Here is a 14316-nt window from a genome sequence, read left to right as displayed (position 1 = left end):
GCAATAGGAATGCCTTCGCTAAAAAATAAGGCGGTCCCCGTAGAATATTCGGGCGCTACGTTAAAGAGTATGCGGAAACCAGGTTAGGAGAAATTACTAAATAACACCTCCTGTAAGAACACTATGTCCGCACATGAATCATAAAGGAACTGACGCAGCGAAGCCAATCGCAATTCTGATTCCACACCATTAACATTTAAGGAATGGAACTTGTAGGCTTGGGTCATTGGTCACAGCTAGACAGCGATGTACGGAAGCTCCGAGTGGAATTAGGTCCAGAGCTGAGCGTCAAGGTCCACTGCGGAGTCCACAGACGAATCAGACATCGGGGGACCAGAAGCCCCAACACTGCATTTGTTTTCTTAGATTTCTTACGTACCACCGCACGGTCAGGTTGTATACGCTGCTTCTGTCGGCTACGTGGCATGGCGGACTCTGCATACGGAGGTGTGGGAGGGGTCATAGGCACAGCCTCTTGCCCATCAGAACAAGGGTCACGTACTGCAAAGGCGGAAGCATTCTGTGGAACTGCCAATGCAACAGCTGATACTTGGTCGCTACTTTTTTTCTCCTTAGGGGTTGTTGTAGGCGGCAAATTCGGGAAACTGTCGGCGTATCAGGACATTGTATCGTCTGAGACTGTAACGGTGCCCACGAAGGGGGGGGGGGGGGGGGGCACCGCTCCCCTCCACACAGGCAGTTCAGAAGGAGCCACTTTGAGAGCAGGAGGGAAGCTGCCCATTTATTTCGTGAAATTTTTTAAGAAAAGTTAATAGAAGAGTCCCCCCCCCCCCCCATGATCCATGGACCTTGCCGTTGGTGGGGAGGCTTGCGTGCCTCAGCGATACAGATGGCCGTACCGTAGGTGCAACCACAACGGAGGGGTATCTGTTGAGAGGCCAGACAAACGTGTGGTTCCTGAAGAGGAGCAGCAGCCTTTTCAGTTGTTGCAGGGGCAACAGTCTGGATGATTGACTGATCTGGCCTTGTAACACCAAAACGGCCTTACTGTGCTGGTACTGCGAACGGCTGAAAGCAAGGGGAAACTACGGCCGTAATTTTTCCCGAGGGCATGCACCTTTACTGTATGAGTAGCATGGAGAGCTGCATCAAACCAGTCTCAGGACTGAAGACTACAACAACAGAAGAGTAAAACTGGGTCGACAGAAGCGTCCGATCCCACGCGTCGGCTTTGACCCGTGACGTAAGGGTGTTGTCTTGTGTGACGTCATGACGGCGCGGAGTTTGGGTTGCGAGTGTGGCGTGTTTGTAGATGTCGTCGTGTTGTGGTTTGTTGTGCTCTCTGGTGGTATGTTCAGGGTTTTCGTTCGTGTTGTGTTATGGGCTCAGTTTGCTTTTGCTCATTGTGCAGAATTGTTCGAGTGTCGGCTGTGTTTGTAGTGGAATTCGTTTCAGTGAGTTAACGATTTTGTGTGGAGGTCAATTTAGTGTTGTTCGCTGTACATGTTGTGGTAATTTTAGCAAAATTAATCAGTTGTTGTTTTCATTAAGGAATGGATATGACGGATAAAATTAACAGTGCGCAGGTCAAGGGAAGTGTTCGATCCCAATGTGTGGCTGTGTATGTTGATATTGGTATCGGGAGATGTTTTTGAGCTATATAGGCCAAGGGAAGTCTTTGATCCTAATTTATGGGATCGGGAGCTGCTGTTCAGCTATGTAGGTCAAGGGAAGTGTCCGATTCCAGATCATATTGTGTTTAGGGAGTTTTGTGATGCCGGTTTTTTTCGTCGTTTTGTGTGGTTTTGTGTGGGGGTGGGTGTGTAAATTTGTTTACAATTAGTTTGCCCCCACCCAGAAACACCCCGTTTCCCGCGCTTGTACCGTTAGTGTCATTAGGCTTTTTGTGGAAAGTGTGTGTGTTTGTTTCTCGATGTATTTTCGTCCTCGTAACGTGTACGTACCGACTTTATATGCGCCATATTGGAATTGTGGTTTATGGTCGTTTCCGCCATATTTGTGACGTCATGGGTCAAAGCAGACGGGCGGGATCGGACGCTTCCGTATTGCCCATTCCGCGAAATGTAAGTTGGCGGCAGTAAAATTGTACTGCAGTCAGCTTCAAATGCCGGTGCTCTAAATTTCCTCAGTAGCGATTCACGAAAAGAACGCCTCCTTTCCTCCAGAGACTCCCACCCGAGTTCCTGAAGCATTTCCGTAACACTCGCGTGATGACCAAACCTACCAGTAAGAAATCTAGCAGCCCGGTTCTGAATTGCTTCTATGTCCTCCCTCAATCCGGCCTGATAGGGATCCCAAACGCTCGAGCAGTACTCAAGAATAGGTCGTATTAGTGTTTTATAAGCGGTCTCCTTTACAGATGACGCACATCTTCCCAAAATTCTACCAATGAACCGACGACTATCCGCCATCCCCACAACTGCCATTACATGCTTGTCCCACTTCATATCGCTGTGCAATGTTACGCCCAAATATTTAATCGACGTGACTGTGTCAAGCGCTACACTACTAATGGAGTATTAAAACATTACGGGATTCTTTTTCCTGGTCACCTGCATTAATTTATATTTATCTACATTTAGAGTTGGCTGCCATTCTTTGCACCAATCACAAATTTTGTGCGAGACAGGGACTAGAATCCGAATTTCGTGCTTATGGCAAGCTGTCGCCTTACCAAACATGAAGCGGATTCGTAAATTTCACGTAAAACACGTACTCGTCTCCGTCAAAATAAGCACCGTATCAGAGTTCACATGAATTTTATCGACTAGCCAATCGCGGATTTCTAGGGACCCGGGCTGCACATGCCGCTTTGATTTATCAGAAGTGAAGCTCACAGTACCTTTCCGAGGAATACACGTGGGAACCATGGTATCCGTAGCGGAGCTGCCGACCGCCGCCAGTAGACGGAACACAGGCAGGCAGTAAAGGCGGAGCAGAGGCGCTGCGACTCACTCGGCAGACGGAACAGCACTAACGAGGAAAACTGCACACAAGCGACGCTGCGGCAGGTGAAGTAAACAAGAACCACCCCGCTCGGCGCTCGAAGCGGCGCTAATGTTCTGGAAATGTTTGATCACAGGATGGCTGAGGATCGTTCTGCGTGCCGAAACCAGTAACCAGTACCGGAGGGGAAAAGAAATTTCGAGTGTAGACTAAAACGTGTATTATTGGTAAAGTGTGTTGGCCGCTGATCCAGCCGACGGTATGTGGAGAGCATGAAATAGAATTTTGCGAGAATGGTGACCAATGTTTCAGTTGGTGTTGCACTTAATCGCAGCTCAGACTGCGCGGTTCAGTATTCTTCAAGAAACATCTTGGGATCCCTGTGAGCACGGCGGTTGTCTTCTTGAAAGACAAAAGCTTGCACAGAATAGCGATGAGCGAGGTGTTGAAGGAAAGGCAGCGTCTGGTCAACGAGAATGTTCAAGTAAAACATTCTCGTTTACGTTCACAAGCGACAACAGCACACAAATGGGCATCGAGGAAATAATAGCAGAAGGAATGAAATGCGTGTATCCCCTCAGGAGTACGCTCGGCTCAAAACCAGTTTCAGCGAATACTAACAACGCAACCTCCCCATCCCTCCCCCCCCCCCCCCCCCCCACTGAGATTTAGTTATAAGTTAGCACAGTGGATAGGCCTTGAAAAACTGAACACAGATCAATCGAGAAAACAGGAAGAAGTTGTGTGGAACTATGAAAAAAATAAGCAAAATATACAAAGTGAGTAGTCCGTGGGCAACATATGCAACATCAAGGACAATGTGAGCTCAGGAGCGCCGTGGTCCCGTGGTTAGAGTGAGCAAATGCGGATCCTACGTTCAAATCTTGCTTCGAGCGAAACTTTTATTTTATTTATTTTCACAAAGTTAGTATCTGTACGTTCGTTCATTCACGGCTCTGTTCACTGTAATAAGCTTAGTGTCTGTGTTTTGCGACCGCACCGCAAAACCGTGCGATTAGTAGACGAAAGGACATGCCTCTCCAATGAGAACCGAATACATTTGATCGCAACGTCATAGGTCAACCGATTCCTCCACAGGAAAACACGTCTGATTTATTCTATACGACACTGGTGACGGCATGTGCGTCATATGACAGGAATATGTTGCCGACCCACCTATTTTGTACACTTGGCGAATGGGTAAAAAGATTCTTCTACCCTGCCCGATTTAGGTTTTCTTGTGGATGTGATAATAACTCCCAAAAAAGTGATGAATTTTGTAGAGCGAAGTTGATTATATAAAAAATTAAACTTTCCACTCGAGGGAAGTCTTGAACCTAGGACCTCTCGTTCTGCAGCCGCTCACGCTAACCACGGGACCACGGCGCTCCGGAGCTTATAGTCTTCTAGATGTTGCCTATCTTGGACATGGACTACTCAGTTTGTATACTTTGCTTATCTTTTTCATAGTTCCACACAACTTCTTCCTGTTTTCTCGATTGAGAGGGGTGCGATGGGGAGGTTCCCTCGTAAGATGAAAATGTGGGAGTATAACACAGTGATATTCCCAGCATCAGTGTAAGTTTCGGAAAGCTGGAGCATGACGAAACGAGAAAATACGATACTATAGTGTCTGTGTTGTTCGAAAGTACGGTCCAATGTTCTTTTGCACGTAGAAGGGTCCCCTATGCAATAGGCACTGCGGTGACTAAAAATGGTTCAAACGCCTCTGAGCACTATGGGACTCAACATCTGAGGTCATCAGTCACCTACACTTAGAACTAATTAAACCTAACTAACCTAAGGACAGCACACACATCCATGCCCGAGGCAGGATTCGAACGTGTGACCGTAGTGGTTGCGCGGTTCCAGACCGAAGCTCCTAGACCCGCTCGGCCACAGCAGCCGGCTTGCGGTGACTACAGCCGTTATGAAATAAATGAATTGTATTCGCGGGTGGGAATGTGGACAGCGATCATGCGTATAGTGGAATGACGACAATAAAAATTTGTGCCAGACCGGGCCTCGAATCCGGATTTTCTGCTTATCGCAAGGTGTCGCCTTCTATTTGGCTAATCGAGCACACGTGACTGCCAGACACAACTTTCCACATGTCGTCAACCATGTGTCTCCAACCTGTGCTCGTACAACCATTATGGATAACCCATACAAGGCGAGATATTTTAATTGAAAGTCATTGCATGCATGTACGCATGTACGGATGAACATTGCATCATACACTACTGGCCATTAAAATTGCAACACCACGAAGATGACGTGCTACAGATGCGAAATTTAACCGACACGAAGACGATGCTGTGATATGCAAATGATTAGCTTTTCAGACCATTCACACAAGGTTGGCGCCGGTGGCGACGCCTACAACCTGCTGATATGACGAAAGTTTCCAACCGATTTCTCATACACAAACAGCAGTTGACCGGCGTTGGCTGGTGAAATGTTGTTGTCATGCCTAGCATCACGTTTCCGACTTTGATAAAGGTCGGATTGTAGAATGTCGCGATTGCGGTTTATCGTATCGCGACAATGCTGCTCGCGTCGGTCGAGATCCAATGACTGTTAGCAGAATATAGAACCGGTGGGTTCAGGAGGGTAGTACGGAACGCCGTGCTGGATCGCAACGGCCTCGTGTCACTAGCAGTCGAGATGACAGGCATCTTATCCGCATGGCTGTAACGGATCGTGGAGCCACGTCTCGATCCCTGAGTCAACAGATGTGGACGTTTGCAAGACAACAACCATCTGTACGAACAGTTCGACGACGTTTGCAGCACCATGGACTATCAGCTGCGGTTACCCTTGATGCTGCATCACAGACAGGAACGCCTGCGATGGTGTACTCAGCTACGAACCTGGGTGCACGAATGGCAAAACGTCAGCTTTACGGATGAATCCAGGTTCTGTTTACAGAATCATTATGGTGGCATCCGAGTTTGGCGACATCGCGGTGAACACACATTGGAAGCGTGCATTCGTCATCGCCATACTGGCGTATCACCCGGCGTGATGGTAATTGGTGCCATTGGTTACACGTGTCGGTCACATCTTGTTGACGGCACTTTGAACAGTGGACGTCACACTCCAGATGTGGTACGACCCCTGGATCTACTCTTCATTCGATCCCTGCGAAACCCTACATTTCAGCAGGATAATGCACGACCGCATGTTGCAGGTCCTGTACGGGCCTTTCTGGATAAAGAAAATGTTCGACTGCTGCCCCGGCCAGCACGTTCTCCAGATCTCTCATCAATTGAAAACGTCTGGTCAATGATGGCCGAGCAACTGGCTCGTCACAATACGCCAGTCACTACTCTTGATGAACTGTGGTATCGTGTTGAAGCTTCACGGGCAGCTGTACCTGTACACGCCATCCAAGCTCTGTTTGACTCAATGCCCAGGCGTATCGAGGCCGTTATTACGGCCAGAGGTGGTTGTTCTGGGTACTGATTTCTCAGGATCTGTGCACCCAAACTGAGTGAAAATGTAATCACATGTCAGTTCTAGTACAATATATTTGTCCAATGAATATCCGTTTATCATCTGCATTTCTTCTTGGTGTAGCAATTTTAATGGCCAGTAGTGTAATTCGGAATAACACAGAATCGTTTTTATCCGCAGACACCGGGCAGGCGACTTTGTAGTATAATGTCTCGGCTATACGGGGACATACATAATGGCTGTACGAGTGCAGTCTGTCGACATATACTTGACCACATATGGAAGTTTTCCTCTGGCCATGGAGTGTCCTCGGCTAGCCGAATGGTAACTTGACCACTCGCGATAAGTAGGAAATCCGGGTTTTAGTCCTTTACAACTTTTCATTGTTGTCATACCATTATACAGCACCTTCCCGCGAAAGGCAAAGGTTCCGAGTTCGAATCTCGGTCCGGCAGACAGTGTTAATCTGCCAGGAAGTTTCATAACAGCGCACACTCCACTGCAGAGTGAAAATCTCATTCTGGAAACACCCACACAGGCTGTGGCTAAGCCATGTCTCGGCTATATCCTTTCTTCCAGGAGTGCTAGTTCTGCAAGGTTCGCAGAAGAGCTTCTGTAAAGTTTGGAAGGTAGGGGGCGAGGTACTGGCGGAAGTAAAGCTGTGAGGACGGGGCGTGAGTCGTGCTTGGGTAGCTCAGTTGGTAGAGCACTTGCCCGCGAAAGGCAAAGGTCCCGAGTTCGAGTCTCGGTCCGGCGCACAGTTTTAATCTGCCAGGAAGTTTCATACAGCTAATGGTTTTCCATATTGGCAACCCAGAGTGCGTTTCATGTGGGCGAAAAAAGGGAAAAATATCTATTAACGTTTAAAAGAAAAGTAAAGAGGAAGAGAAGAGAATCGATCTTTGATAAAGGAAATGGGGGAGGAGAAACGACGACGAAATCTACAATCCCACTCGTACAAAAGCTCGCGGCGGGGCGCGTTTTGATTTGTGGCGTAACTGTTTGTTCACTGCTATCTCTCGTCGTACTGTGCACTATGCAAGTTCCCCCTACCTCAGTACGGCGTGTGATCACCACCCCGTTTCTCTGCATTCGTAGACACTGTCCAGACGGCGTTAAAAGCAGCGCTGAGGAAAAACATCGTCAATACTTACGTTTGCAAAGTCCGCGTAAACTCTGGTAGCAAACTATTCTGTAATATACTATAACAAACGATAGCATCATCTCTTTAGAAAAGTATCAAAATTCTGCAACAAGTTCTGTTTTCCTTTAGGTTCAAAATAAAATTGCCATCAGCCCGTATTTACTTAACAAATAATATCACTGTCCTCAGCTCACAGTTCAGACATCCCACTACACACACAAGGCAGCCAGGAATGTACTTAAGTCCAACCGGAATTATTACGCGATTTATAGTCATTATAGATTAAGGGAAGGCAAACCTACGTTTCTAGCATTTGTAGACTTAGAGAAAGCTTTTGACAATGTTAACAGCCGGCTGAGGTGGCCGTGCGGTTCTAGGCGCTACAGTCTGGAACCGAGCGGCCGCTACGGTCGCAGGTTCGAATCCTGCCTCGGGCATGGATGTGTGTGATGTTCTTAGGTTAGTTAGGTTTAATTAGTTCTAAGTTCTAGGCGACTCATGACCTCAGAAGTTAAGTCGCATAGTGCTCAGAGCCATTTGAACCATTTTGAACAATGTTGACTGGAATACTCTCTTTCAAATTGTGAAGGTGGCAGGGGTAAAATACAGGGAGTGAAAGGCTATTTATAATTTGTACAGAAACCAGATGGCAGCTATAAGAGTCGAAGGACATGATAGGGAAGCAGTGGTTGGAAAGGGAGTGAGACAGGGTTGTAGCCTCTCCCCGATGTTATTCAATATGTTTATTGAGCAAGCAGTAAAGGAAACAAAAGAAAAATTCGGAGTAGGATTGAAAATCCATGGAGAAGAAATAAAAATTGTGAGGTTCGCCGATGACATTGCAATTCTGTCAGAGACAGGAAAGGACCTGGAAGAGCAGGTGAACGGAATGGACAGTGTCTTGAAAGGAGGATATAAGATGAACATCAGCGAAAGCAAAACGAAGATAATGAAATGTAGTCGAATTAAATCGGGTGATGCTGAAGGAATTAGATTAAGAAATGAGACACTTCAAGTAGTACAGGAGTTTTCCTATTTGGGGAGCAAAATAACTGATGATGGTCGAAGTAGAGAGGATATCAAATGTAGGCTGGCAATGGCAAGGAAAGCGTTTCTGAAGAAGAGAAATTTGTTAACATCGAGTATAGAGTTAAGTGTCAGGAAGTCGTTTCTGGAAGTATTTGTATGGAGTGTAGCCATGTATGGAAGTGAAACGTGGACGATAAACAGTTTGGACAAGAAGAGAATAGAAGCTTTCGAAATGTGGTGCTACAGAAGAATGCTGAAGATTAGATGGGTAGATCACATAACTAATGAGGAGGTATTGAATAGAATTGGGGAGAAGAGGAGTTTGTGCGACATCTTGACTAAAAGAAGGGATCGGTTGGTAGGGCATATTCTGAGGCATCAAGGGATCACTAATTTAGTATTGGAGGGCAGCGTGGAGGGTAAAAATCGTAGAGGGAGATCAAGAGATGAATACACTATGCAGATTCGGAAGGATGTATTTTGCAGTAGGTACTGGGAGATAAAGAAGCTTGCACAGGATAGAGTGGCATGGAGAGCTGCATCAAACCAGTCTCAGGACTGAAGACCACAACAACAACAACAACAACAGTCATTACTCTGCTACAATGTGCGAGTTTCACATTCGGTCCTTTTTCAGTGGACACCTAATACAGAAATTGTTCGCCAAATATTCTATAGACGAATATTAAACATGCTACGCGGAATTTACAAAGGCCGAAAGTTCACACGCAGATCTCTTTCCAACAAAACAATCCACAAGCACAAACTTCACAAAACTGTCCGTAAATGCAACTGCTATTACGGCCATACAATGTGGACGCTAGAAGCCAATTATTTCTTCATTTCACACATAATAAAGACGGAAGCGTTCAACGTGACCTGCACCTCCGATAGCTGACTAGCGATTCCTGAATGCTGCTCCTTCCACAGCCAATAACTACGTGGCAATGTGCGGGAACTGCTTGTCTGGTTGGTTGTTCAAAATGACAAGCCAATCAAAACAATCCTTCGAGAACATTCTCACGCTATAACTGTCATCACTATTCACAGAAGCATTTACGTCACTTCATCACCCAAACATTAATAAAATGTTTAACAAAACCAAACGAGCCAGCCGCTGCGGCCGAACGGTTCTTGGCGCTTCAGTCCGGAACCGCGCTGCTGCTACTGTCGCTGGTTCGAATTCTGCCTTGAGCATGGATGTGGGTGAAGCCCTTTGGTTAGTTAGGTTTAAGTAGTTCTAAGGGACTGAGATGCGCGAGATTAGCCGAGCGGTCTTAGGCGCTGCAGTCATGGACTGTGCGGCTGGTCCCGGCGGAGTTTCGAGTCCTCCCTCAGGCATGGGTGTGTGTGTTTGTACTTAGGATAATTTAGGTTAAGTAGTGTGTACGCTTGGGACTGATGACCTCAGCAGTCAAGTCCCATACGATTTCACACACATTTCAACCGTTTTTTCTAGGGGACTGATGACCTCAGATGTTGAGTCCCATAGTGCTTGGAGCAATTTGAATTTGAAAACCAAACGAAAAGAAAACTAATCTTGTAATAACTTTAGAAAACTATTACTCTGCAAATGACTATTCTGGCTGCCTTCTTACAAAACCAAGTACCCTTGGACATACGTCATCAGCACGGTAGGCAAATTACATTTTTCATTGCAACTTACTTGCTTAACCCTTCCCCATGACATACTTACGTAATGTTTAACATGAGATAATACTGAATTTTTTTTTGTATGTCCCAGTTACACACTCTCACTCATTCTCCTTTAGTCGCACAAGAACACATTAAATAAATACTGATCTTTTCTGAATTTTATATTATGAAAACGGAAAATTGTTAACGTTTTTAATTATGAAAATTCAAACCAATTGACCTAGCATTTTGTTAACTTCAGTAATGGTTCCAAATGATACCAAAAGACAAAGTGTTATGAATCCCGTTGTGGCCGAGTGGTTCTAGGCTCTTCAGTCTGGAAGCGCGCGACCGATGCGGACGCAGGTTCGAATCCTGCCTCGGGCATGGATGTGTGTGATGTCCTTAGGTTAATTAGGTTTAAATAACTCTGTTCTAGCGGACTGATGACCTCAGATGTTAAGTTCCATAGTGCTCGGAGCCATTTGAACCATTTGTTATGAATCCTAACTGACATTAATTTTAAAAGTGTCGGTTTGGGGTATCTACATCTACATCTACATAAATATTCCGCAATCCACCAGACGGTGCGTGGCGGAGGGTAGCTCGTACCACAACTAGCATCTTCTCTCCCTGTTCCACTCCCAAACAGAACGAGCGAAAACTGACTGCCTATATGCCTCTGTACGAGCCCTAATCTCTCTTATCTTATCTTTGTGGTCTTTCCGCGAAATGTAAGTTGGCAGCAGTAAAATTGTACTGCAGTCAGCCTCAAATGCTGGTTCTCTAAATTTCCTCAGCAGCGAATCACAAAAAGAACGCCTCCTTTCCTCTAAGAGACTCCCACCCGAGTTCCTGAAGCATTTCCGTAACACTCGCGTGATTGTCAAACCTACCAGTAACAAATCTAGCAGCCCGCCTCTGAATTGCTTCTATGTCCTCCCTCAATCCGACCTGATAGGGATTTTAGGTAATTTCCTCTATCTGTGAAAGTATGTCAGCTAGAAAGTTGAGATTTTTACACAATCTCCTTTTTGATAACAAAGGGCAGTATATTGACTTTTAACTAAATTGAATAATATTTTATAAAGTTTATTTAGATTCTTATGGGCTTGAATATTCTGTCGCTCGAATTGACACAGGTACCGCTTCCCTCGTCTAGGCTAGCGACAGGTGCGAGTGAGTCACGCTAAGATACAAGCGGTTGTTCCTGTCACCGCCAACGGCTCCAAAGCTACGAGCCGTACTGCAAAGTAGTGCAATAAATGCTATTGCATATTGACTCTGCGGCTGGTCCCGGCAGAGGTTCGAGTCCTCCCTCGGGCATGGGAGTGTGTGTTTGTCCTTAGGATACTTTAGGTTAAGTAGTGTGTAAGCTTAGGGACTGAAGACCTTCGCAGTTAAGTCCCATAAGATTTCACACACATTCGAACATTGAACATATTGACTCGCGACGTTACAAGCTGAAGAGCAGAAGAATCCAGTGGGGGGACCATGTAGCCAGTATGCCAGAAGAAAGAACGGGGAAGAAGGTGAAGGGGAAACCAGGTACCAGACGCCCGTTAGGATGACCGAGGCAGTGCGGGGTGGACTATCTGGCGAAGGACGTGGCAGCGCTGGGAACTGAAGACAGCTGGACGAATCGAGCACAGAGAAAAAAGGGGAGAGACAGTCTCCGTAAGAGCGTGCAAAAATTTAACGGGACGTAAAGACTGCTCCACTGAAGAATTTGAGGTAGCGAACCTGGGGTCATAAAAGCCAGCCTAAGGAGATAACAGGAATAAAATCACATTACCCATGGAGTCGACCACAAAGGTACCGCGAACTTCATGTCAGCCAAAGGTGTTCTGTAGGATTCAGGTCAGGACTCTGTGCAGGCCAGTCCGTTACAGGGGTGTTATTGTCGTGTGACCTCTCCACCACAGGCCGTACACTATTGTTGAGTGGTACTTAAGATAGGTAAATAAATCAGTGAAGTAGATATTTGAAAATAAATGAAAAACTTAGTTTAGTTTAGAAGAGTTACACACTGGCAAACAGAGGGCAGAGCAGCAGTGGCAACGGCCGGTGCTCGCAAGTCAGCAAGCACGTTCAGGAGAAGCCATCGCCCTGCCCACATAAGCGGAAGCTGTCTATTCAGCCCGACTGGCTCACGTGTTTCTCAATTGTCACATGTGATCAAAGGCCCTCGCCTACATTCCAAGAGCCAAATTAAGAAGATTCTTCGAGAAGCTAGAAGCTTTTCAGTGAGACAGAAGAGGCAATGACCGTGAAGTCATTCACATTCAGTGAACTGAAGTGAATAAATACGTGGGACACAGGGGGGGCCAACAGTAGTTTTCAGTTCAGTTTCGGTGCTGAAAACCGTCATGCAAGAAGAGACTACATCACTGACAGACGCACCAAGTCCGCCGCTGTAATGGAATACCAAGCAGCAGCCTCGCCGCCAGAAGACAGAACTTAGAAGGTATTTGAAGACTGATTTTTACGTACCCGGGTGACTCGTGAGGTAGGGAAAAAGACGGCCTCACATCAGCAGTCACCTGTGAGCTGGGATGAAGATCTGACAGCCGAAGACTGGCAAGCGGGAGTCCGTTGTTCGAGTCCGGGACACTGGCCTTCCCCCGCCGCGCCGCGCCGCTCCGTTGGCCGACGCACAACACACGCGGCCGCTTGGAGAAGAGAAACACTGGGACGCCACATCCAAGGCATCAACATCCGATTCGCCACTTCGTTCTCAATAATTAAAAGGGCCACCTCACGATGCGCGTCTCCAGTCAACTGGGCAAAACAGCGGCACGAGATACACACCGCCAGGCGTAATCAGACGCCGCAGCTCACGCAGCAGAGGCTTCGCAAACGACACAGCTGCCGCTCTCCCAGCCAGAACAGTCCAGTAAGGAAACAGTTGTACAAATCTTTCAATAAAAGTTATCTTATGTAAAATGCTGTTTCATTCTACCTCATACCCGAGCCAAGGAAGAACCAACCCTGCCCACATGTTGTTAAGAGAGAAAAAGTGATTTATTTAGTGTTTTTCACCCTGACATGATGCTTTAGAATCAAATGCCCTTTGCAGTAATGCTCACCCTGACAATTGACTAACATCAAAACAGGTTACCCAGTTATAACCGGCTGGAGTGGCCAAGCAGTTCTAGGCGCTTCAATCTGGAACTGCGTGACAGCTACGGTCGCAGGTTCGAATCCTGCCTCGGGCATGGATGTGTGTGATGTCCTTAGCTTAGTTAGGTTTAAGTAGTTCTAAGTTCTAGGGGACTGATGACCACAGCAGTTAAGTTCAAAAATGGTTCAAGTGGCTCTGAGCACTATGGGACTTAACATCTATGGCCATCAGTCCCCTAGAACTTAGAACTACGTAAACCTAACTAACCTAAGGACAGCACACAACACCCAGTCATCACGAGGCAGAGAAAATCCCTGACCCCGGCGGGAATCGAACCCGGGAACCCGGGCGTGGGAAGCGAGAACGCTACCGCACGACCACGAGCTGCGGAAAGCAGTTAAGTCCCATAGTGCTCAGAGCCATTTGAACCATTTTCCTCGAAGATGTTGAAAGATGCAATCGCCATCCCCGAATTTACATTAGTTACGGTTATCTGCAAGTACTATTACTGATGCACTGAACGTACCATTTGCACTGTATCTTGCAAAATTTATCTACATTAGTTACGGTTAACTGCAAGTACTATTACCGACGAACTGAATGTACCACTTGTAGTGTATCTCACAAAATCTGCTGAAACTGACCTCAATGCAAGCATGATATCTGCGAATCCTGATAAATATCCCTGGTGTGTTTCGAATCACATCACATGCAGCTACAGTTCTGACAATAGGTATCCGCTGGGGTCTCATACACAGGTGACTTTAATCCCCAGAAAGGAAATAATCGAGGGGGTTCAGATCAGGTGACCCGCTGCCCACGGAATAGGACCTCACCTTTTCATCCATCGACTAGGCAATACTGCCCCAGTACTGCTCCATCGTATTGTACTGTACTTCTCCGAATAGTACTGAGTAATGAATGGGTTGATGTTCATTCATAGCACGTTCCGTCATAGGACAATGTAAATACGATACAATACCTTATGGACAAGTCA

General features: G+C 46.5%; 1 non-coding gene across 1 annotated transcript; it reads left to right on the top strand.

The window, feature by feature from the left end:
* Positions 1-7070: 7070 nt before the first annotated feature.
* On the top strand, positions 7071-7145 carry Trnas-cga (transfer RNA serine (anticodon CGA)). The gene has a single exon. It is a non-coding gene; the product is annotated as a tRNA-Ser (tRNA).
* Positions 7146-14316: the final 7171 nt, after the last annotated feature.

The sequence above is a fragment of the Schistocerca cancellata genome, chromosome 12, assembly GCF_023864275.1.
Source record: "Schistocerca cancellata isolate TAMUIC-IGC-003103 chromosome 12, iqSchCanc2.1, whole genome shotgun sequence".
Taxonomy (NCBI): Eukaryota; Metazoa; Arthropoda; class Insecta; order Orthoptera; family Acrididae; genus Schistocerca; species Schistocerca cancellata.
The sequence above is the reverse complement of the archived record's forward strand: the minus strand, read 5'-3'. Positions and strand labels throughout refer to the sequence as shown.